Below are 24,952 nucleotides of genomic sequence, written 5' to 3' on the forward strand. Positions count from 1 at the left end.
GGCTGAAATGACCGGCAGAATCCGTGATCAGGGGAAAGAGACGGCGGATGAAGATTGGAAGAAATTTAAAATTTATCTCAAGAAATATTACAAAATTGATGAATGCTAAAATGTTGAGGTTTTTAGAAAGAAAATGAGATTACAGCGACAAAAGATTAAGTAAAAGAAAAGAATAAATAAGGGACAAATTTGATAAAACTAAGTTTAGGATTTGCTGAAATAATTTTGGAAATTGGGATGTAGAAAGGGGAGGTTTGGGGGAGTCAGAGAAGTGAGGTTTATGAAAAAAAGGATATGAAATTATACATGTTTGTTTGTTTCTTTATTTGTTTGTATTGTCTATAAAAATTTTTGTAAAACCAATAAAAAATATTTTTTTTAAAAAAAACCAGAATTAGCCAGTCAGACGGGACTCATTGTGTAAAAAATGTATATAAAAGCCTGAGGTTGTTGGTGGGGGCAATAAAGAGCATGAAATACATACAGGACCCCAAGTATATCTCACAATCGTAATTTATATAAAAGAATCCATGAAACGAAAACCGCCCTAAAAGAAACAAATTCAACATAAGCCCAAAAACGAACCAGAAACAACAGAAACAAACCACATCCACCAAAGATGAGAAAACCAATGGAATAGAACCACAAGAAACCCACACAGTAAACATCTCAGGGAATGCCCCTTCCGATCGTCAGGAGAAGGGGGGGTTGCGGGATCACGACCCCGCCCACATTCGCTCTCGCGAGGCTGGCGCCAGCCTCGCGGGAGGCAGAGATTCCCCCAATTAGCACCCCCTGTGGCGCCAGCCAATCGGCTGGCGGCAGGGGCGGGCCTTAGAAAGGCCACTTAAGGTCGGGGCAGCCCTCGGCTTGCCCCTTTTCACCCTGGAGACGACGCGGTTTGATGGGTCACCGTGAGGTTCGTCGTCTTCCAAACTTGCCGCTCCTCGTGGTTCGGATTTCAGCGCTCGGATCGCCGCGCCGGCAGCGCTCATCAGCTGATCGGATCTACCGCTCTTCAGCTGTGCACTAGATCGCCGTGCCGGCAGCATCCCAGCAGCTCGCAAGCAAGCGGCCGCTCATCAGCTGAGCTTCGGATAGCCAGCTACCGCTCGTCAGCTGCGCCCGGGATCGTCGTGCCGGCAGCCGATCAGCAGCTCGCCAGCAAGCGGCCGCTCATCAGCTGAGCTGCGGCAGCAAAAGGGAGCGCCTTCAGCCTCTCAGCAGCCTGCCAGCAAGCGGCCGCCCATCAGCTGATCCTCCGGCAGCGGATCGGAGCGACGCGCCCCTGCCTGAATCTACCTCCGTGCTGGTCTCTCGGGTGCGAGCAGCCACCGCGCTCAAGGCTTACGAGCCGCGCCGCCGAAGCGCCACTGTCCGCATCTTCCCCACGAGCCATTGGCACATCGCTGGTGCCGCGCCGCTTTGTTTGACCCTCCCTGGACGGATCGCCATAGTGAGCAGCTGCAGCGCTCACTGAAGGTTACAAGGGGGAACGGGAGGCTATTGGGGAGCGTGGTGAGGGGTAGCGGCCACGAAGCCTCAGGGCCGGAGAGTCCTTTTGCGGGTACGCAGGGGGCTTTTGCAGCGACTGTTGCAGATTGCAGCGTCCTGGTTGCCTAGCCAACGGTCGCCATTTTGATTGAACCACGTGGCTTTAGAAGCGGCCATTTTAGTAGAGGCATCTCTAGTTGGGAGCGCATAGAGGTTTAGTGCTTCCCTTCTTACCTGGCTGAGAAGTCCCTCTTTAATTTAATTTAATTTGCCTCCGCCCACGTGGCCTGGTGGCGGCCTTTTTAAACTAGATCTGCTACCTAGCCTGGTTTGAGGAAAGCATTCGCAGTCATAGTGATTTAGCTGGTACTGAATTATATTTGAGGTTGTATAGGCTATAACCTAGCCGGTTTTTCCGGCCGCTTTCCCAGCATTTACAATTATTTATAATTATTTGGTGGTTGGCGCTAAATTAATTTGAGCTGATTTAGTATTTGATAGCCTTACACGTTGTATTTAAAAGGACATTTGGTGGTTTATAAGGCTATTCCCAAAGTGGTTGTCAATTGTACTGGTTGCTAATATATTAATACAGAATATCTTGCTTGGTTGACAAGGGCTACCTGACCCCATTGACCGCAATTCCTGCTGTGTTTCGTTGCTTATCCAGGCCGCCTCTGCCTGGAAATTCATTTAGCAGGTTAGACTGATAGTGATATAGCCCCAGTTACATAAATAATTATAAATAAGTAATCACATATATATATACATAAATAAATAAATAAATAGAAAAACAAGTATAAATAAATAAATAATAAATAAATAATAATAATAATAATAAAATAAATAAAATTAAATTAAAAAACAAGCAAACATATAAATAAACAAATAGGTAAACAATAAATAAATAAAATAGACACTCGATTTGCTTACTAACTTGACTTGACTTGCGCCCACCCCCCCGAGGCACTGCTTTCAGCTTGGTCATGGAGGGCAGCAGCAACCCCCAACAATCTCAGCGTGGCAACGCCCTAATGCCAACAGGCCCTTGTAACCCTCAGGCCTTGGCCCAGCTTTTTTCCGCGCTGCAATCATTCTACGCGCAGTGCAGGGCACCTATCACTCCCTCTCCGAACATTGTCGAGGTGTCACAAGATTGCATACCAGACACCCCCCCCAGTCAGCAGGGTCAGGATGGTCCCTCCACTAGTGCAGCTAACGTGGTTGAGCAGGCCCCCAGCAGGCCACGGACGCGCCTACAAGCTGCTAGAACTCAAAAATCTAAGTCAGGTCCACTGAAAGGCAAGGCACCAGCTAAAAAACCTAGGGCGAGCGGACAAAAGGCCAGGCCGGCGGTGGCCTCTACATCAGCCCCGCGCCAGGAGGTGATTGATGTTCCCAGTGTTTTCCAGGATAACCCTAGGCAACCAAGCACATCGGAGGAGTCATCTTCTGAGGAGGAGCTGCCCCCTCAGCAGGTGGCTGCTGCCAGCGACCCGGCCCCCCGTGACGACGCTCCACGGGGCGGAAAGCGGAAGGCGAAGAAGAAACACCGGTCGAAGAAAAGCAAGAAGAGGGACACTTCGGACTCCGAGGAGGAAACAGGTACCTCTTCATCAGATGGGGATAGTGACGCCCCAATGGAGGCATATTGGGGGGAGGGGGAGGACACTGGAGCACCCCAGTGGGTGCATGAGCGGAGGGCAAACTCACACAGGAAGACATTTAACGGCACGCTTGATTGGAAGGATGGGGCTCTGGTTCCAGACGTTAAAGTCTCAACCAACGCTGCCACTGACTTTATTCTGGGGAACCACCTCTCTAAGAGGAAGAGGAATAAGATATTGAATGGCAATTATGTAGATATGTTTTCCTTGCTGCCCCCAGCTCAGGTCAAGGGAAAAGGGGAAAAAATTAAGTACTATGGGAAAAGGAGGTACAGGGTACCCCGGGTAGAGCGAACGTTCGAGAATTGGCTTAATGGCTATCAAGTGTTTATGGCTGTGGTGTCAAGTTGCTATCCCAAGAGGGGCGCGCACCTCGTGTCCTACCTGGCACACGTCAGGAGGGCACGGGAGATGGCAGGAGATGAAGCTGCTTTGGCGTATGATGAAGACTTTCGGAGGAATGCCTCGCTGCTGTCTTCAACGTGCTGGGACCAAAAGGACAACAATTGCTGGTTTGAACATGTGGGGCCCAATATTGAGAAGAAAGCCGCTCAACAGCCAAAATCTGGTAAGGTGGAGACCCAACGCCGTAGGCAGTGCTGGGACTTCAACAAGGGTACCTGTCAGCGCGTTACTTGAAAGTACTTGCACGAATGCGATAGGTGCCTAGGCAGCCACCCAGCAGTCAACTGCTTCAAAGGGAGGCAGCAGCCCTTTCGGGGAGGCAGGGGTCACCTCTCCCGGGGAAACAGGGGTGGCCCCGCCGGACCTGCAGCCCCCTCCCAAGGGCCAACTGGGGCTCGTTACTAACATCTCCCTAGGCCTTGCGTGCTCTCCGATAAAATTGGAGCCCTTGAGAGCATTGTTAAAGTTCTATCCAAATAGACGTGCAGCCCACCTACTGGATGAAGGGTTTTCTGAAGGTTTTAGAATTCCGGTTGCCTTCACACCCAATTCCAGTTGCCCCCCTAACCAGAAATCAGTATTAGAAAGGCCCGACATCGCGTTTAAAAAGATACAGAAGGAGATTACAGCCGGCAGGGTGGCCGGTCCATTCGCAACTCCGCCTATCGAAGGGCTTCATATCTCCCCCCTTGGTATTGTCCCAAAGAAGGCCCCCGGTGAATTTAGAATGATACACAACCTGTCCTATCCCAAAGGATCCTCGGTTAATGACGCCATTCCCCAAGAGATGTGCACGGTGAAGTATTCGTCTTTCGATCAAGCTGTGCGGTTGGTGCGGAGCTTTGGCAGGGGCGCCTTTTTGGCAAAATGCGACATCGAGTCAGCATTTCGCCTACTCCCGGTTCATCCGGAAGACTACCGCTGGTTGGGTTTCAAATTCCAGGGAGCTTACTTCATTGACAAAGCTATGCCCATGGGTTGTTCTGTTGCCTGTGCTGCGTTCGAGACCTTCAGCACATTCTTGGAATGGGCCCTAAAGTTTAGAACTGGCTCTCTGGGGGTGGGTCATTATCTCGATGATTTTATTTTGGTGGCAAGTGACGCTGGGGAGTGCAGGTCCCTCCTCCTGGCCTTCGAGTCCTTAGCTAGGGAACTGGGTGTCCCTCTGGCAAGCGAGAAGACCGAGGGCCCGGTCACTACCATGACCTACCTGGGCATTGAACTTGACACCGTTGCCCAAACCTCGCGATTACCGGCTAAAAAATTGGTTGCCTTAAGAGAGCTTATCGGCCAAATACTGCCCCTAAAGAAGGTCACCTTGAGGCAAATTCAATCCCTCCTGGGGCACCTCAACTTCGCCTGCCGTGTAATTTCCCCCGGTCGTCCGTTCTGTGGCCGCCTAGCAAAGCTGTCCACGGGCTTACGGTCACCCCATCATAGGGTACACTTATCCAAGGCAGTAAAGGCGGACCTCCTTGTTTGGTTGCAATTCCTGGATGGTTTCAACGGCATATCGCTTTGGCAGGATAGTTTGGTGCTGCAGTCTGATTTCCAAGTACATTCGGATGCGGCCGGGTCCTTAGGTTTTGGGGTCTACTTCAGGGGCCAGTGGTGTGCCCAGCACTGGCCTCCCTCCTGGCAAGGTAAACCAATACTACGTGACTTGACATTCTTAGAATTCTTTCCCATCGTGGTTGCAATTCACTTATGGGAAGACCAGTTCAAGAACCATAGGGTCTGTTTCTGGACGGACAATCTAGCGGTCGTGTCAGTTTTGAATAAACAATTGTCACGCTCACCCAGAGTAGCGTCCCTTTTACGGTACTTTGTCCTCTCCTGCCTGCGGTTGAACCTTCACGCTTCAGCCCAGTTCGTCCCTGGTATTGATAATAACATCGCGGATGCTCTATCTCGTTTCCAGATGGAACGCTTTCGCTCATTGGCGCTGGATGCGTAGCAGCAGCCTCAACCATTCCCGGAGCACCTCTGGAATATTGGCAACAAGAAGCAATAAAGGAGTATTGTCTGCGCTAGCGCCTTCTACCCTGAGATCGTATAATAAGGCGAGGCTAGACTTCACATCCTTCCGCATCAAAAAGGGACGGTCCAAGCCAGGCAGGCCACCGTCCAAGTCTGAAGTCATAGAGTACTTGGTCCACCTTAGAGATCTTGGCCGGGCCCCCAAAACCCTCAATATTCATTCAGCAGCTATATCCTTCTTTTCTAAAACTTTATTTTCTGTGGATCCCTGTTCGCATTTCGTTGTGTGTAAGATGCTTGAGGGCTGGCGCAGGTCCAGGCCTCATGGCCGGGACAGGAGAAGGCCAATAACTTTAGATATACTCACCCAAATCCGTAGGAAGCTGAGGGCCCTGTGTTGGTCAAGATATGAAGCCAGATTATTTTCAGCAGCGTTTTCTTTCGCATTTTTTGGCGCCCTACGCATAGGCGAAGTGGTTTGTGAGGACCGCGCAGCGTCCAGGGGGCTACTACTTGAGGACGTAACTGTGGGCAGTGCTCATGTAATGTTAAGAATCCGTAGTTCGAAGACTGATCAGCTTGGCAAGGGAGCCTTGGTTCGCCTCCAGGCGACTCAAAAGGCGGGCCCTTGCCCTGTAAAGGATGCTAGAAAATACCTGTGTGTAAGACCAGAATCTAGTGGCCCCTTTTTCTTGCATTCCGACGGTTCCTCCCTCTCAAAGCAGCAGTTCACGAGGGTCATGCGCAAAGCAATTGCCGCCATCGGGCTTCCCCAAGAGGAGTACGCCGCACACTCCTTTTGCATTGGGGCGGTGACCACCGCCGCCCATATGGGCTTACCGGCTGAAAGAATTATGGACATGGGGCGCTGGAAATCCAACGCATTCCAGGGTTATATACGGTAGACCTTCTAAATTCCCCCCAGCTTTCCCCCCGGGCACTCCTCCTGATCCGGTTCTCCGATTCTCTCTTTTCAGGTACTGGTGTGGTTCGACTGTGGATCCTCGGCCACAGCATCGTATATTGGGCAAAGCGGCGCGCCGAACAAAGGGGCTGGGTTAAAGAGCTACGGCTACCCAGCTGGGTCAAACTATCATGGATCACTAGGAGGGGTATGCGTTGGGAAGAGTTTTTCCCAGTTGTATCCAAAAAAATCGCTGCCGAGGGCCCACCCAGTGCCTTGGTCGTCCAGCTGGGCGAGAACGACTTGGCGTATAGGAAAGGGGTGAACTTGATGTGGAACATTATCAATGACTTGGAATTGTTGAGGGCATCCCATGAAAACATTACAATAATTTGGTCATCTTTGCTGGAAAGGCGATGTTGGCGGGATGCAGAGAAACCCGTGGCTGTGAATAAAGCTAGAAGGATTGTGGAGCGCACGGTGGCACGTAGAGTGGCCGCATGGGGCGGTCGGGTCATTCAGCACCCATGCATACGGTTTGACAAGGAAATGCTTTATCGCTGGGATGGCGTGCATCTATCTGATGCGGGAAATGATATTTGGTTGGCTGATATTTTTCAAGGTGTTAGGGATTGGTTACAGGTCTGAGGGTATTGGCGGCGAGCCGGCTTGAGGCTCGGTGGCGGTAGGCATTGGCCGGGGTATTGTCATGCAGATGAGGTTGGGGGGGAGGAACGCCATCACCCCCCGAATGCTTGAAGGGTAGTTCGTTAAAGGACTCCGAGGGGCGACGCCTCGTCCGAAACCTACGGAGGCTAGGGCCTAAAGCGCGCCCCCGAGCGGTAACCCCTCGGGGAGCGCCTAGGGATACGCATCTCAGGTGGCTCCCCCTGTTGGTGTTTAACCCTTCCCGGTCAGACCGGATAGTCGGTTAGGGGCCAATGCCTAAAGCCAATACCCTTCATTTCCTGTAATCAATAAAGTTGTGGCCATTTTCGCCCATTAACCTAAAACGCTGTGTCCGTTGTCTTTATTTATTCCACCTGTGGGGGGGGGAGGGAATAGCCACGCAATGCCCCTTCCGATCGTCAGGAGGAGGGGGGGTTGCGGGATCACGACCCCGCCCACACTCGCTCTCGCAAGGCTGGCGCCAGCCTCGCGGGAGACAGGGATTCCCCCAATTAGCATCCCCTGTGGCGCCAGCCAATCGGCTGGCGGCAGGGGCGGGCCTTAGAAAGGCCACTTAAGGTCGGGGCAGCCCTCGGCTTGCCCCTTTTCACCCTGGAGACGACGCGGTTTCCCACCCACCCGCCCTCTAGGTTTTGCCACTGACCTTGCTATGGGCTTTGGCTGGTCGCCGCAAGGGGCCTGGTAGGAGTTTTTCCATTTGGCTAATTGGCTGGTTTTGTGAGCCACTTGGTTTTTTCGCCTACCTCGTAGCAAATCGTCACAACTCCCTCGGTTTTGGCGGTAGGCATTGGCCGGGGTATTGTCATGCAGATGAGGTTGGGGGGGAGGAACGCCATCACCTCCCCCAATGCCCCAAAGCCAATACCCTTCATTTCCGGTAATCAATAAAGTTGTGGCCATTTTCGCCCATTAACCTAAAACGCTGTGTCCGTTGTCTTTATTTATTCCACCTGTGGGTGGGGGAGAGGGAATAGCCACGCAAAAGCGAAATCACCCCCACACCATGCAAAACTAAGGTTTAACTGGCTTTGGGGTTTCTGCGCAATTTACTTTTCCCCTCTTGTCGGGGGTTTCTGGTGGTATTTCTTCTGCTTCTCACATTTCTACTTCTTTTCTTTTCTTTTCTTTTCTTTTTTAATAAAGTTTATTGGTACAACAAGAAAAAAGAAAAAGAACACAAGTACCAAATTACGCACAAGAATAACCATAGACACATAATTTTCTTAGCAAATAATAAAACATCTATTGGTTCTTAACACTAAAGAACCAACCTCCCTTCTATTCCATATTTCAAATTCATATTACTTATTGCCAATACACACTTTTATCATAATTAAACTTATTCTTAATACCGTATTTTTTGCCCTATAGGATGCACTTTTTCCCCTCCAAAAATGAAGGGGAAATGTGTGTGCGTCCTATGGGGCGAATGCAGGCTTTCGCTGAAGCCTGGAGAGCGAGAGGGGGTCGGTGCGCGCCGACCCCTCTCGCTCTCCAGACTTCAGGAGAGCCCCAGCGCCAGCCCCACAAGGTCGGGGGACAGAGGGAGGCGGAACGCCGCCATCCTGCTGTCTCCCGAAGTGGTTTGGAGGCTGACAGCGGGGAGACCCCACCGCCAGCCCCGCAAGCTCCGGGGACAGCGGGGAGGCGCAGCGCGTCATCCCGCTGTCCCCGGACCTGATCTGAAGGCGGGCAGCGGGGAGAAGAGCGCTTCTCCCTGCTGCCGGCCCCACAAGCGCCTGGGGGGAAAATAATTCCCCCCCCTTTATTTCCCCCCCCAAAAAACTTGATGCGTCCTATGGGCCGGTGCGTCCTATGGGGCGAAAAATACGGTAAATATAATTTCTTATATCTACCTTGCAACTATTACTCGAATGCTGCAACAGAATTTAAACTACTATATTTATTTTTCAGATATTCTTTGAAAACCTTCCATTTTGAAACAAATTCCTGTTTTGATTTATTCTTTATTTTTTCTGATAAACCATCTAATTCGGCATATTCTGTCAGCTTTTGAATCCAATCTTGTATAGAGAGGATTTCATTACTCTTCCATTTTGCTGCGATCAAAACTCTTGCTGCTGCTGTCACATATAAAAAGATACCCTTCCTCTTTTGTGGAATATCTAAATCTGTTATTCCCAGGAGGTAGGCCTCTGTTTTTTTATTGAAAGAGATCTTTATCATTTTTTTGCAGTTCTGCATGTATACTCTCCCAGAATACCTGTATTTTCCTACATATCCACCACATATGGTAGAATGTTCCTGAGTCCCCGCATTGCCAACAATTACTTGACACATTTTTATACATTTTTGAAAGTTTCCATGGTGTTAGAATACCATCGATGTTGCATTTTTTGAAAGTTCTCTCTAATCGTGTAACAATTTGTGAATTTCCAATTGATCTTCCATAAATTTTCCCATTGTGCCATGGTTATTGAATGGCCAAAATTCTGGGACCACCTCACCATTGCCACTGTTACCTCCTCCTCCTTGACTGTCCAGTCAAGGAGGAGTCGATAAGTTTTGGAAAGAGTTTTTCTTTTAGAATTTACCAGATCAGATTCGAATCGGGAAATTTCTGTTGAGAACCCCTTTTGTTTGTCAGATTTAAATTTTTCAAATAACTGATGGTATTGAAACCAGTCTGAGATGTGTTCTCTTATTTCCTCAAAGTTTTTAAATTTTATTTGGTAATCTCCATTTTTTAGAAGTGTTTTATATGTTGGCCAGCTTTCCTGGGTTTTTTTCCCGTTTTACTGCTATGGCTTCTATTGGAGAAGTCCACCACGGGACTTTAGGCTCCATCAGGTCTTTATATTTTTCCCATACAGCAAAGAGTGACTTTCTTATTATATGGTTGGTAATTTTTTTATGAATTTTCGCTTTTCCATATATCAGGTAGGCGTGCCATCCCCAACAGTTGTCAAAACCTTCCAGGAGGTCCGAATCCTGCAACGTGCACCAATCTTTTAGCCAGGTGAAACAGGCTGCCTCGTAGTAAAGTTTTAGGTCGGGTAGAGAAAAGCCTCCTCTCTCTTTTATGTCTATTAAGATCAGGTGTTTAATCCTAGGTTTCTTCCCTTCCCACAGGAATTTGGAAATTTCTCTTTGCCATATCTTGAGACAACCTGCTTCACCCAGTATTGGAATCATTTGAAATAAAAAGATGAATTTTGGAAGCACATTCATCTTTATAATGGAAATCCTACCCAGAAATGTTAATTTTAGTTTACTCCAGGTTACAAAGTTTTTTCTAATCTCTAACCAAGTTTTGGTGTAATTATCCTGAAATAAGTTTATGTTCTTGGGGGTGATCCAAATACCCAAGTGTCAGAGCCGCTTCCAGGTCCCAGCTCACAGAGGACCACGCTAGCCGGCAGTATTGTACAAACTTCTTTATTGAGTTACAGTTTCCATTTTCAAGCCGCAGCGCGCAGCTCTACGTCTTAGAAGCTAGACCGGCAAAGCTCCGTCTGAGTCTCCGCCTCCTGTACACCAACTTAATACTCTAGCCTTACTCCACCTCTTCCGTCTTTCCTTTCTCCTCTGGGTCCCTCTACCCCCCGTGGTCTCTTCCTTCCTGGACTCTTCTGACGCTGACCCCCCCGACTCTTCTCCCTCCTTGCGGCGGGCTTTAGGACCTGGCTCCCTGTCCGGGCTGCTTACTGTGCCGCCTTCCTGTGCATTTGAACTTGGCGCACGCGCGCAGCCTTCAACCTTCCTCTTGACTGTTTCCTCGCTCCCCGATGGAGGTGTGGCCAATCCTAACTCCTGCCCTCCCGCTTGCGGCGAGCCGCCAGATCCCGATACCTGGGACCCCTCCCCCCTACTGCGCTCTGGTGGGGAAGCTGGTCCCGATTTCCAACTGCTGCTCTCTGAGTCCCCTCTGGTCCCTTCTACCTGGGGTGTCCCCCTAGGCGCCCCCCTTGCTCTGACCACTGGCGCCCCTTTCTGTGAATCTTCCGACTCACTGGAAAGACTTGGAGATCTCGGGCCGCTGTCATCGCTCATTTTACCTTCGGATTCCTCCCCCTCGCTCTCTGTTTCCTCCCTTTCCTGTGCCTCTGCTCCTGAACCCCTGACATCCATCCCCCCTCGAAGCCCCCACTTCCCCCTCCCCTCCTTCAGGCGTGGGTGCTGGGTGCTCCGTTGATATGGGGGTGAGTGCCGGATACAGTTCATTCCCCGTGGCGTACATCCAACTGGATAAGTCCGGCTCTTCCTCCTTGCACTCGCCGACATCGATCTCCTCTGCTTCCATCTCTGTGCCGCCGTGCTCGAACCCAAGGTCCTCCCCGAACACGTCCATGTCCGTCTCTCCCTCGGTCCCTTCTGGGGACGTTGCTCGCCCGGGACCCTCCAGCCACTTCCTGCGCCACTGCTCCTCTGGTCGGTCATCCCACCAATACGAGGGTTCTGAGGCAGATCCCGAGGGTGACCCCTCCGGGGAACGTGTGTTCAGTGTCGGTTCCTCGTCCGAGTCGAACCCCTGGAACGTGCTGGCTGAAAGCGTGGGTGTGAAAAGCCAGTCGTCGAAAAACTCGGCTGGCATGGGCCTGTGTGGGAAGAGGGCATGAAACTCGTCTTTTAGCAGAGGTTCTTCCAAAGCGTAGCCCGGCACCCAGCTGTTGGCACTGACTGGGGTGCCTTCTCTGGCGAGAAGGTATTCCACTCCGTCTTCCCCCCATCTTGAGTCTAAAATCTCTGTGACCTCGTTGATGGGCTCCCCCTCTGGTGACCCCCCCTGCGTGGTCCTTTCCCTGAGCGGGCTTGGTGCCGTCCCTGGCTCCTGAAATCTGTGCGGTGCCTTGTAGGGAGTGAGCACTGATCTATGGAAAACCGGATGCATCCTGGATCCCTCCGGAAGTGTCAGCCGGAAAGCCACCGGGTTGACCTGTGCCTCGACTTGGTAGGGCCCTAGCTGCTTATGGACGAGCTTCTTTTTCGCTAACGATCTGGCCGGCACTGCCTGGGCTGCCAACCAAACCCAGTCTCCCACCTGTATTTCTTCCCCAACCCTCCTGTGTCTGTCAGCCTGCAGTTTGTATGCGTGCTTAGCTAGCTCTAACTGCCTTCGAAGCTGTTCGTGGACCTCCTGCAACTCTGACGCGAAGGCGTCCGCTGTCTGTGGCTCCCCCTCCCCCACTCTCTCTAATCCTGGGAAGGTTCTGGGATGCCTCCCATTGTTGGCGAAGAACGGCGTCACCCCCGTGGACACGTGCTTCGTGTTGTTTTAGACGAACTCGGCGAGTGGCAGGTAGTCCACCCACGTTGCAGGCTGCTGATTTGCGTAACATCTCAGGTACTGCTGCATGATGGCATTGACCCGCTCCGCTTGCCCGTTGGTCTGCGGGTGTCTCGCCGACGCTAGGTTGATCTTGACGTTCAGGATGCCCATCAGCTTCTGCCAGAAGTTCAAGATGAACTGCCGCCCCCGGTCGGACAGTATAGACCGTGGCAGACCGTGAACCTTGAACACGTGATCTATGAACAGTTTGGCTGTCTGTTCCGCCGTGGCCACCTTCGCACACGGAATGAAATGTGCCATTTTGGTTAACAAGTCCACCACCACTAGCACTGCTGTCTTGCCCCTCGAGCTGGGCAGATCCGTGACAAAGTCCAGGGCCACTCTCTCCCACGGTTCGAGCGGAGTTTGCAGCGGTTCCAGCAGTCCCGCCGGCGGTTTGTGCACTGGCTTAGCCCTCTGGCAGGTGTCGCACCTCGCGACGTAATCCGCGACTTCCCCCCGCATCTTGGGCCACCAGAAGTCTCTGGCGACTAATTCTATCGTCTTCTCTGTGCCAAAGTGCCCGGCGGTGGGTGCGTCGTGCAACTGCTGCAGTACCTTAGCGCGGAGTTCGTCTCCCGGCACGTAGAGGGCCCCTTTGCGCATGAGCAACCCTTCGCGTATCTGGAACTCGCCGCCCTTCGCCGTGCCCCTGTGCACCTCCTCCATCTTCGCTCGTGCGAAAGAGTCGTCCTGCAGCGCGCGACATACCACATCCAGGTCGACGGTTGCGGAAGCGCACGCCCACGTTTCTGGTGCGAAAATGTGCTTGGCCGCCGCTGGCGTTGCCTCCTCGAGGTATTGCGGCTTCCTGGACAGTGCATCCGCCATGATGTTGGTGTTACCTGGGACGTACTCTATCCTGAAGTTGAAGTCCGCAAAGAACTCCGCCCAACGTAAGTGCCTCTGGTTCAGGAACCTCGCCGTGCGCCAGTACTCCAGATTCTTATGGTCCGTGCGGACCTGCACTGTCTGTTTGGCTCCGATCAGGAAGTGCCTCCACGCCTTGAATGCTGCATGAATGGCAAGCAACTCCCTGTCCCAGATGGTGTAGTTCTGCTCCGAATTGCTGAGCTTCCTGGAGTAGAAGGCGCACGGCCTCCAATCCCCATGTGGATCTTGCTGCAACAGGACTGCTCCCACGGCCCTGTCTGAGGCGTCTGTCTCAACCCTCATCGGTTTGCTAGGATTTACATGCAGCAGCTGCTCTTCGGACGAGAAGAGACACTTGAGTTTCTGAAAGGACTGCTCCGCCTGCTCCGTCCAGATGAACTTCTTCTTCTTGGAGCTGAGCGTGTCGGTAATGGCCGCCGTCTGCATCGCGAACCCCTTGATGAACTTTCGATAGAAGTTAGCAAAGCCGACAAACCGCTGGACCTCCTTCCGGTTGCGCGGGCTCTTCCAGTCCAACACTGCGCGAACCTTGGCGCTGTCCATGGCGAGCCCCTTGTCCGACAATTTGTAGCCCAGGAAATCCACCTCCGTCATGTCGAACTGACACTTCTCCAGCTTGGCGTACAGTCTATGCTCCTGTAGCCTTTGCAGAACTTCCTTGACGTCTCTGTCGTGAACCTCCTGCGATTCTGAAAATATCAGGATGTCGTCCAGGAAGCAGACACACTTCTTATAGAGGAGCCCCGCTAACACGTGATGCATGAAAGCTTGAAAACAGTGGGAGCCATTTTGTAATCCAAAGGGCATAACTCTGTATTCGTAGGTGCCCAGGGGCATGAACATGGCCGTCTTCCACTCGTCGCCCTCCCGTATGCGAATAAGATTGTACGCCCCTTGCAGATCCAACTTGGTGAACACGCGTCCTTTGCGCACCGTCGCGAGGAGGTCGTCGATCTTGGGCATGGGGAAAGCCGTGGGCTTGGTTTTCGAGTTCAAAATGCGATAGTCCACCACCAGCCTTTTTGGGGGCGTGTCCTTCTTCTTCTCAAAGAATACGGGACTGCCCCCCACTGCCTGGGACTCCCGGATGAACCCGCGCTTCAAATTATGATCTATGAACTCCCTGAGTTCCTGTAGTTCATCTTCAGACATGGAATACAGGTTCCCTGTCGGCAGCGTCGCCCCTGGCAGAAGGTCAATCTTGCAGTCATAGGGCCTGTGTGGAGGTAGCTTGTCCGCTTCCTTCTCGCAGAAAACCTCCAAAAATTCTGCGTACTTGTGGGGCACTGCTTGCAGCGTGCCCAATTGCAGCTGTGTGTCCTCTTCTTTCCCCTCCAGTCTGGGTAGGATGCAGTGTTCTGCACAGTAAGAGGAGCCGAAAGTTAGTTGCCGCTGGTACCAAGCCAACGTCGGACTGTGCCTGTCCAGCCAACTCATGCCCAATACTACAGGCGTGTCCGACAGTTGGGTGACATTAAAGCTGATGACTTCCCTGTGATTTCCAATTTGCATCACCATCGGTGGCGTTTGCTTCACCACTTGCCCCCCTAGCAATTCTCTGCCATCCACCGTGACAACCTTCAGGGGCAGCGTGGCTGGCAGTAGCGTTATCTTGTGCTGCTCGATGAAATCCTGCCCTATAAAATCCGCGTTGCTACCAGAGTCAATGGTAATTGGCACTTCCATTGTAAGTCCGTTGGGTAGCTGAAGCGATGCGGTGAGCTGCACTACTGGTTTGGGCGGGAGGGGGTCTGTGGGCTGCAACATCCCTGGGGACTGCTTCACTGACTCGTCTGGCTGGGCCCCAGTGCCTCTGTTTCCAGCCAGACTCCGTCGTTTCCCTGCTGTGGTTCTCTCTGCTGAGTTGCTTCTGTTACCGTCGCGGAGGCTGCAGTGTGCTTGTGGAGCCTCTGGGGACACTCTTTCGCCATGTGCTGAGGACTGTCACAGAGGTAGCACTTCCTGTTCCCTCTAGGAGGCTTCGCCTTGACTGCTCCCGGTGCTAGGGCTCTGGTTGCTGACTGAGCCCTGGCACCTCCAACCTCCATAGGTTCCCCTCCTCCTCCTGGCGGAGGCGTGGAGAGCGCACGCGCTGCATCCCTGGGAAAGAAGGAAGGCGCTCTCGCCGACTCGCGTCCTCCACGCCCTTCATCTCTGCTCCATGGACGTTCTTCTAGACGCACTCCAATCGTCAGCGCCCTCTGAACGATCTCCTGAGTGCTCCGGGGCCTCTCCCCCCTCGCAATTTCGTCTTTTACCGCACTGTTCAACCCTTCCCAGAACAGGTCTCTGACTGGAGCTGAATCCTTGTCCCATTCCAGGGCACTGACCAGTGCAAAAAAGCGGGAATGATACTGCCTCACACTGGCCCTCCCTTGTTTCAGCCCATGTATCTCTTTTCTGGCGATATCAACGTCTATATTTGATAGAAAACACGAATCCATCGCTTTAATGAAGGCATCCGCACTTCGGAGCGCCGGATCCTTATCTCTCCATAGATTGCGCAGCCACGCTTTAGCGTCTCCATGCAGATGGGATAAAATAAACCCCACCTTCTCTTGCTCATCTCTAAAGTCTTTATCCAGCAGTTGCAGCGCAAACTGCACATCTGCTCGGAAGTTGGGGTACTGCTGTAAATTCCCATCGAAATGAGATACAAGGCTGCCTCCTCTTCTCCCCAGCCCAATTCCCTCCGATTTGGGTCCCGGTTGCCCCTGCTTAGTAAGCACTTCCAACCTGATTTGGAGATCCTTGTAGGCGGCAGCCGCTTCCTCCTCCCTCTTCCTGGAGGCTAGTATCTCGGTGTTTAGATGTGACACTGTATTTTGCAGGGCTGCTATCTGCTGTTCAGTATTCATCTCTTCCGACTTTCGTGAGCTTGCGAAGCACCAATCTCCACGCCTCGCTGCGCCCACTCACGCTGCGAGGCTTTTGGTGCAAAATCTTGGGACGGAGCTTACTGTCAGAGCCGCTTCCAGGTCCCAGCTCACAGAGGACCACGCTAGCCGGCAGTATTGTACAAACTTCTTTATTGAGTTACAGTTTCCATTTTCAAGCCGCAGCGCGCAGCTCTACGTCTTAGAAGCTAGACCGGCAAAGCTCCGTCTGAGTCTCCGCCTCCTGTACACCAACTTAATACTCTAGCCTTACTCCACCTCTTCCGTCTTTCCTTTCTCCTCTGGGTCCCTCTACCCCCCGTGGTCTCTTCCTTCCTGGACTCTTCTGACGCTGACCCCCCCGACTCTTCTCCCTCCTTGCGGCGGGCTTTAGGACCTGGCTCCCTATCCGGGCTGCTTACTGTGCCGCCTTCCTGTGCATTTGAACTTGGCGCGCGCGCGCAGCCTTCAACCTTCCTCTTGACCGTTTCCTCGCTCCCCGATGGAGGTGTGGCCAATCCTAACTCCTGCCCTCCCGCTTGCGGCGAGCCGCCAGATCCCGATACCTGGGACCCCTCCCCCCTACTGCGCTCTGGTGGGGAAGCTGGTCCCGATTTCCAACTGCTGCTCTCTGAGTCCCCTCTGGTCCCTTCTACCTGGGGTGTCCCCCTAGGCGCCCCCTTGCTCTGACCACTGGCGCCCCTTTCTGTGAATCTTCCGACTCACTGGAAAGACTCGGAGATCTCGGGCCGCTGTCATCGCTCATTTTACCTTCGGATTCCTCCCCCTCGCTCTCTGTTTCCTCCCTTTCCTGTGCCTCTGCTCCTGAACCCCTGACACCAAGTATTTCGCTTTTGAGGAGATTTTAAGGCCCAATATTTTTTCTAAGTCATCCTTTTCTTCCGTGGTTACATTTTTAACAAGCATTTTTGTTTTTGTTACCGTATTTTTCGCACTATAGGACGCACTTTTTCCCCTCCAAAAATGAAGGGGAAATGTGTGTGCGTCCTATGGTGCGAATGCAGGCTTTTGCTGAAGCCTGGAGAGCGAGAGAGGTCCGTGCGCACCGACCCCTCTCGCTCTCCAGGCTTCAGGAAGCTATCCCAAGTCTTGCAAGCCCCGCGGTATGTCCCGCGGGCTTGCGGCGCTCCGCCATCCCGCTTTTCCCCGACCTGATCTGGAGGCTGGGGGAGGGAGAAGCAAGCCTGCTTCTCCCCCCCACCAGCCCCACAACCTCCAGATCAGGTCGGGGAAAAGCGGGATGGCGGCGCTCCGCCATCCCGCTTTTTCCCGACCTGATCTGGAGGCTGGGGGAGGGAGAAGCAAGCCTGCTTCTCCCCCCCACCATCCCCACAACCTCCAGATCAGGTCGGGGGAAAGCGGGATGGCGGCGCTCCGCCATCCCGCTTTTCCCCGACCTGATCTGGAGGCTGGGGGAGGGAGAAGCAAGCCCCACAACCTCCAGATCAGGTCGGGGAAAAGCGGGATGGCGGCGCTCCGCCATCCCGCTTTTCCCCGACCTGATCTGGAGGCTGGGGGAGGGAGAAGCAAGCCCCACAACCTCCAGATCAGGTCGGGGAAAAGCAGGATGGCGGCGCTCCGCCATCCCGCTTTTCCCCGACCTGATCTGGAGGCTGGGGGAGGGAGAAGCAAGCCTGCTTCTCCCCCCCACCATCCCCACAACCTCCAGATCAGGTCGGGGGAAAGCGGGATGGCGGCGCTCCGCCATCCCGCTTTTCCCCGACCTGATCTGGAGGCTGGGGGAGGGAGAAGCAAGCCTGCTTCTCCCCCCCACCAGCCCCACAACCTCCAGGCTTCAGGAGAGCCTCACCGCCAGCCCCACAAGCTCGGGGGACAGCGGGAGAGGCGCAGCGCGCCATCCCGCTGTCTCCCGACATGGTTTGGAGGCTGGCGGAAGGCTTCCTCCTCCCCCAGCCCCGCAAGTTCCCAGAGCGATGCCAAAGTTGCGCGCAGCTTCGGCATGGCTCTGGGTCCCGTTCTGGGGGAGGGGGAAGCTCGGGCTTCCCCGCCCCAGCCCCGCGCCTGGCGGGGGGGGGATAAATTTTTTTTTGCCTCTATTTCCCCCCCCCAAATCTAGGTGCGTCCTATGGACCGGTGCGTCCAATAGTCCGAAAAATACGGTATATTCAGCTTAAAGCCTGCCACTTCTCCAAATTCTTTAATCAATTCCAGCACTCTTTTCAGACTTTCTTTAGGGTTTTCAGTCATAACAAGTAAATCATCCGCAAAAGCTTTAATTTTATATGTTTTGTTTCCCAGAGTGATGCCTTTAACAAGCTGATCCTTTCTTACCTGATTGTTCAAGACTTCCATCACCAAGATAAATATCAGTGGTGACAGTGGGCAGCCCTGTCTGGTTCCCTTGTTTATTTTGCACTCCTCAGTAATTCTTCCGTTGATGATTAATTTTGCATATTGTTCTGAATAGATGGCATTTATTCCTTTACAAATATTTTCTCCCAGTCTGATTTCTTCCATTAATTTTTTCATAAACTTCCAGGACACGTTGTCAAAAGCTTTTTCAGCGTCCACCAACATAATAGCTGCTGGTTTATCAATGTTAATATCCAAATATTCTAATACATTAATCACACATTGTCAGCTTGCCAGCTGCACACGTTGCTGCACTTAGCAGAAAAACACTCCCGGCAGCCAGCCATAAATTCCTTTCTTTATTTTCTTCAGACAAGATTACATGCCGAATAAACAAAGTGACCCCTCCCTCGAGACCAACAGAGCCAACGGCTCAGCCCCTTCCGTTTCCCCCTGTGACGTGGATCCCCATCTCTCTGAAGCACCCCTTCCTCCCCAGACTCATCCTCTTCTCTGTCTTCTGAGGAGGACTCAGTACTGAGCAGTGGAGATCGTTCCCTGTATCCTCTAATTCTTTCCTCCCTCGCTGCCTGCAGTTCCCTGACACACATCTAATATTGGATTGCATAAATCGTCCGGGAAGAAATCTGGTTTGATCTTTATGAATTATCTCTTTCGGCACCATTTTTAATCTATTTGCAAGAATGTCTGCAAATATCTTGTAATCGTTATTTAGCAGTGCAATGGGTCTGTAATTGGCCATGTTTGAGGCATCTGTTCCCTGTTGGTGGATAAGAGTAATAAAGCTGTCCTTCCAGGTTTTCGGTAGCTTTCATTAGGTCTTTCATGGGAAGAAATAATGCTTGTTCTAACTTTTTATAGTAATTAGCTGGGAGACCATCTGGGCCTTTCCTAATTTTGATCTCTGTAAAGCTTGTTGCACCTCCATAGCTGTTATTGGTGAGTTCAAAATTTCAATTTTTTCCTTAGGTTAGGTAGTTTATTTTTGCCCAAATAATCAATTATTTTCTCTAGAGTCTCTGGACCTTCTTTATATAGTTTTCCCAAAAAAACTAGCAAAGTTTTTACTAATTTCCTTCGGTTCTTGGATCCATTTGTCTTCAGTTTTAATTTTATTGATAATTCTATCTTCCTTTTTCTTCTTTAATTGCCGGGCCAGAAGTTTGCCAGGTTTATTTGCAAACTCAAAATTTCTATGTCTCAACCATTTTATCTTCCATTCTATCTCTTCGTTTATTATCATGGAGAATTGCATCTGTAAAATTTTTATACTTTGCTTAATTAGTTCATCATCTGGTTTTTGGGAAAGGGTCCTTTCCTTTTTTCTAATTTCCTCCCAGATCTCCATTTTCTTCTCCTCCTTTATTTTCCTTTGGAATGCGTTTTGTTGGATAAAGAAGCCTCTTATGACGGCTTTACCCGCGTCCCAAACTTTCTCTAGATCTACTCCTTGATTTAAATAAACTTAAAATATTATTCTAAGATTTGCTTGGCCTTCTGTACAGTTTTTTCATCATTTAACATACTCTCATTAAGTTGCCACCTTTTAACCTTTTCTTCTTTTCCTTTAAAGAGTTAAAAGAGACTAAACAGTCAGCCGGACAGTTATTTGCTTTTGCTGCATTAGATTTGACTCTGAATGCTTTTTCTATTTTTTGTGCTACTTCTGCTTCTTCTAGGTCTAACCAAGCTGCTAGCTCTTTTGAGTTTTTTTCCCCAGTTATTTCTTCTGCGTCCTCTGTTAGTCCTCTGAATCTTAGGGTATTCTCCCTTCTCTGCATTTGCAACATCGCAACAGAGTCCAGAGTTGAATCCTGCTGCGCTTTCAGATCTGCTGTTTCTTTCCTTATCTTATCACATTCCCTTTTCGACTCTCTATTTTCATTTTGTAATTTTTTCTGAGCTTCCTCTAGGTTCTGTGTTTTACCTTTAAGGTCTAGCACTATTTTCGTCAGTTCTGAATTTTTTTGTACTAAATTGTTGACCTAAGTTGATAACTCAGCTGTTATTTTCACATTTTCATCTATTTTAACACCCATTGAAATAAATTTTTCTTCTGTTGCTTTTGCCTTTTCATTTACATTATTTTTTAAATCTTGGATATCTTTCTTCAAACTTAAAATTAATTCTCTCATATCTAGTGGTTGATCCATGTCAATTACAGAAGTTCTCCTGTTTTGTGAGACTGAAACTGCCACAGAACCTGACACAGTTGTTTTTTTACCAGACATCACTAAGAAATTCAATTAGCTCACAAGGTAATTTGTTCTCTTTCTTTCTGTCTTACAGACTGAATATCAATAAAATTCAATCTTAATGCAATCGTGACAATATTTCCAATGTGATAATTAATGAATGTCAATTAAATTCAATCTTTCTTAATGCAATCACGACAGTTTTACCAATCTGATAATAATCTCTGGCCTATGTATCCACTAATTCTTTATATTCACCAGTTTCACTAAATATATTTAAAATTGATTATGGACAATTATCTAATTAGTGACAGCCAATCATCAATACAGAACTATCACAAATTCATCAGCTCAAATAAATATAATAAATGATTGCAATCCTTGCGTTCACTTACTCATTCAGGGTGATAGATCATATATACAAATCTTTAAACAGGTTAGCGGTTCAGTTAATCAGCACCTTACAACAAAACTAATGACATCTGATGCTAATATCAGCTGCATTAGCTACCAATAGATGGCGAAAGGCAAAGCAAATAAAAACAGAAAAAACAGCAACAAAAAACAAAAAACACACACAAGACAAAACCACACAAAAACACAACCAGAAAAACAACAGAAGTGAAACAGAGAAACAAAACAAAACAAAAAATACCCCCCCAAAAAAATACAAAAGAAAGAAACAAAGAAAAGATGGGAGGGTAAGAGAGAAATAAAGCAAGAGAAAGTAATAATAATAATGCTATTTATAATTTATAATTTGTAAAGGAATAAAGAGGGGGAAGAAAATATGAAAAGTATATATAAATAATAAGAAAGGAGCTGGTGAGTATTTTCAATTAATAATGTACAATGCAATAATATTAGGTACTATTCTCTCTAGATGTTACTCTTCCAGAGGCAACAGGAATGCTATTCCAGTAATGGGGTATAAGGTCTATAAAATTTTATGAAACCTTTTCTCTTTCAGCAGATTATGATGCAGTGCTTTGGTATCTTCACTAGTTGCTGATCTTGCAAAAATCCCTGTAATTGATCTTATAAGTCTTGTTAGAGGAACGTCTTTTTCGAAAGAGTGCAAAATTTTTATTCACCAGCTGATGTCGCTGTTTGAGTCACTCCCTCTCTGCAATTTCCAACCCTCTTCTCAATCTATGTCAGTCTATGTCAGTCTTATACAATCCATTTCCGTTCCTCAAACCAGGAAAATGTTGGTCTAAGAAAATGTCAGAGCACGTGAGTCAGCAGAAGTACTCTTAGCCGTTGTAAAATTGATTTATACTCCGTTGAGCGTCCATGGTAGTCCACAGCCAACGACAAACAGAAATCCCCGGAAAGGAAAGATAGCAACACTTCGTGGGAGAGGGGAGGCTATGCAAAGTTGATTACAAAGTTATAAATCTGCTTCTTTTCAATTGGTTTTGGGATTCTGGTGAATTTGGTAATGATTTGATTGAAGTCTCTGTCTGGCAATTTTCCTTTTTCATGAATTCCTTCCTTCTTGGGTTTCTGGTATCTCACTTTTGGTTTTCACATTTCTCTTAGTTTTGCTACGTTTCAGGTAGTTTGCTTACTTTTTGGAATTATCGAGTCTCATAAAAATGAAGCAATATCATTAGAAGCTTAAAAAGCATGAAAAAAAAAAAAAAACCCCAGGCACTAACCCTAACCCTGAACGTCCACCTATCCCCTCCCTAACCCTAATCCTGATATTCTGGTCATCCATCTTGGGGATAACAATCTGGTGAGGTAAATTCAGTTGAGATCACTAAATATCAGCTGTGCTTCCTCATCCCTGAGTTTATCATAGTTTGGTTTGGAATGTTGTAGAGGTGCTTATGGAGTGGGGGCAGCCTTCCTAAGAAGGTGGATGGGCAAGACATAAAGCTAATCATTCTACAACGATGTTTGTGTTTGAGAATGTGGGTGCTTATATCCCTCATGGCAGAATTATGTTCTGTGCCCCACAGTTGTATAGACCTGGTGGTATGCATCTTTCTGATTTGGGTTGTGACATGATTCTTAAGGATCTGCAAAGAGCTCTGTTTGAGCACTTGCGTGTTTGTGGGTGGAGGTGAACAAGCACACCTGCCCAGACTTAATTTGATTTGGTTTCATTGGTCAAATCTGACTAGTTTTGCTGATCCTCAAGTTGTTATATTTAATAAATACAACCTATTTATCCACTTTTGGTTGTCTGGACTCTTCCTCCTGATGTGCTAGGAACCACTCCGTTTGTGGGGCACTGCAAAATGTGTGGTTTTTACTGTAAACATTTTGCCAGACTTTGGCCCTGATTTGGAGTGAGTCAGACGACATTGGGTTTTTGGGTGACCTCATGACCCCTGTCAGTTACTTGGTTTGTGGGGTGCTGCAAAATGCTACAAAACTTTTGCCAGACTTTGGCACCAGTGTGGAGTGAATTGGACAATGTTTGGTTTTGGATATTAATTATGCACCCCAGTTTGATGTATCAATTACTCTGTTTGTGGGGTGTTACAAAATGTGGGGGTTTTGCTGCAAAACTTTTGCCAAGCATCAGTTTTGATGGGATCCCAGATTTGGGGGTTTGTAGTTAAATGAAGCGTTCTTTCAGTGCTTCTTGGGAAATGTGCAGTTTCCGTCAGATCAAACTAATACTACTGGATAAAATTATATGGTTGTTGATTATCAGACAATTCTCCCATTTATCAAGGAAAACGTCTGTTATGGGTGGCTTTTGCTTGGTGTGTGTGACTGTTGACAGACAGATTTGAAAAGGAACACAGCTTCCTCTGTTTGTCTCACAGTAACTTACTGGCTTTTTTGATTATGCAGTCGGCTCGCCCAACACTTCCAGCTGGATTCCGAGGACAGGAAATGATTCTGCTAAAGGCTTTCTGTGAATATAATTCCAGTTGATTTGTTTTAATGGTCACATAAAGGCACTTTCTTTGGTTATAAAATGATGTTGTGAGTCTTATATCTGAGCAATCAATAAACTCCCTCCCCCACAGAAACGCTTGTCTTACTTCTTCTTCTGCTTAGCATCCATACTTACATGTTTGTTTAAAGAAAGACTAACCCCACCCCGAACCCCACCTCCAGCTTTCATCTTATTATTCTAGTGACTAGTCAGTGTTCATAGCAACAGTTGCTTTTGTTCCTAGACAAACTGCCCTGAAAGACAGTTACTATGAACTACATGTGTCTTCTTGATATATAAAGTTGTTGCTGGTTTCTGCAAAACACTTCTTTATCTTTCAACAAGAAATAAATGAATAGGAGGCTGCCCTAAGGAAGAAGTGTGATTGCATCTGGAATATCAGACTCTCTGTATTTTTATTTATTTACTTGATTTAGGGGTGGCCACTTCACCCCCTGGCTATGCCCATGTCCCCAACTAAGTGATCCTGCCATGCTGTGAGCTACTACATTATCCTGCACTTTACAGAACCTTCCTTAGAGAATAAAAAACTGAGGCAAATTTCCAGCCTAAACAGGCTACACAAAAAGAAACAGCAGCGATTCTTTATGTTTGACTTGTGCTTGAGCGCCTGATATCTCAGAAAATCAACATCAGTGTTGGGGTGGGTGGGTCAGGGCATTTCCAAAATGTTATGATAGATGGAGCCATGGATGTGGCCAAGGGGGGCCTACTAAATAAAAATAAATAAAAATACATAGCTAACTGAGGTTCTGACCCCCTAACAAAAGGCCTGCCCCCACTAACAAAAATGCTGGCTACGCCCATGGATGAAGCCAACTACAGTGTAGCATGTGTGGGCCGTGGGGGCACAAATTTGTGGCAGGGGGCACAAACAGGTGCCCCCAAAGCAGGCTCCCTCATTGGTGCCTGGCTCTGTGTGAGAAGGAGCTGACCTAAGCTGCTGTGCTTCTGCTGGCCAGAGTTCTGTCCTTATGTTAGGCCTGACCCAGGGAAGAGAGCAGGAGGGTGGGTGGCCGCAGTGCACCTCGCTCCCAGTCACAGCAGCAGCTCCGCCTCCGGGTCACGTCTGACCTGGCGCACTCAAGGAGCCTGAGCAGCAGCTTTCCTGCCCCTCTCCTCCCCTGGACAGGGGCATGTGGGGCATGCCCCTCTCCCCTCGTTGAGTTCTGCAAAGGCAGCCTGAGACTGAGGAGGAAAGAGCTCACTGCTCATGCCAACCCTAGAGAGGATGTAAGAAAGAAGCAGGCTGTTGGAGGACAGCAGAGAAGCAATT

This window comes from Podarcis bocagei (genome assembly GCF_964188305.1).
Source record: "Podarcis bocagei genome assembly, chromosome: W".
Taxonomy (NCBI): domain Eukaryota; kingdom Metazoa; phylum Chordata; class Lepidosauria; order Squamata; family Lacertidae; genus Podarcis; species Podarcis bocagei.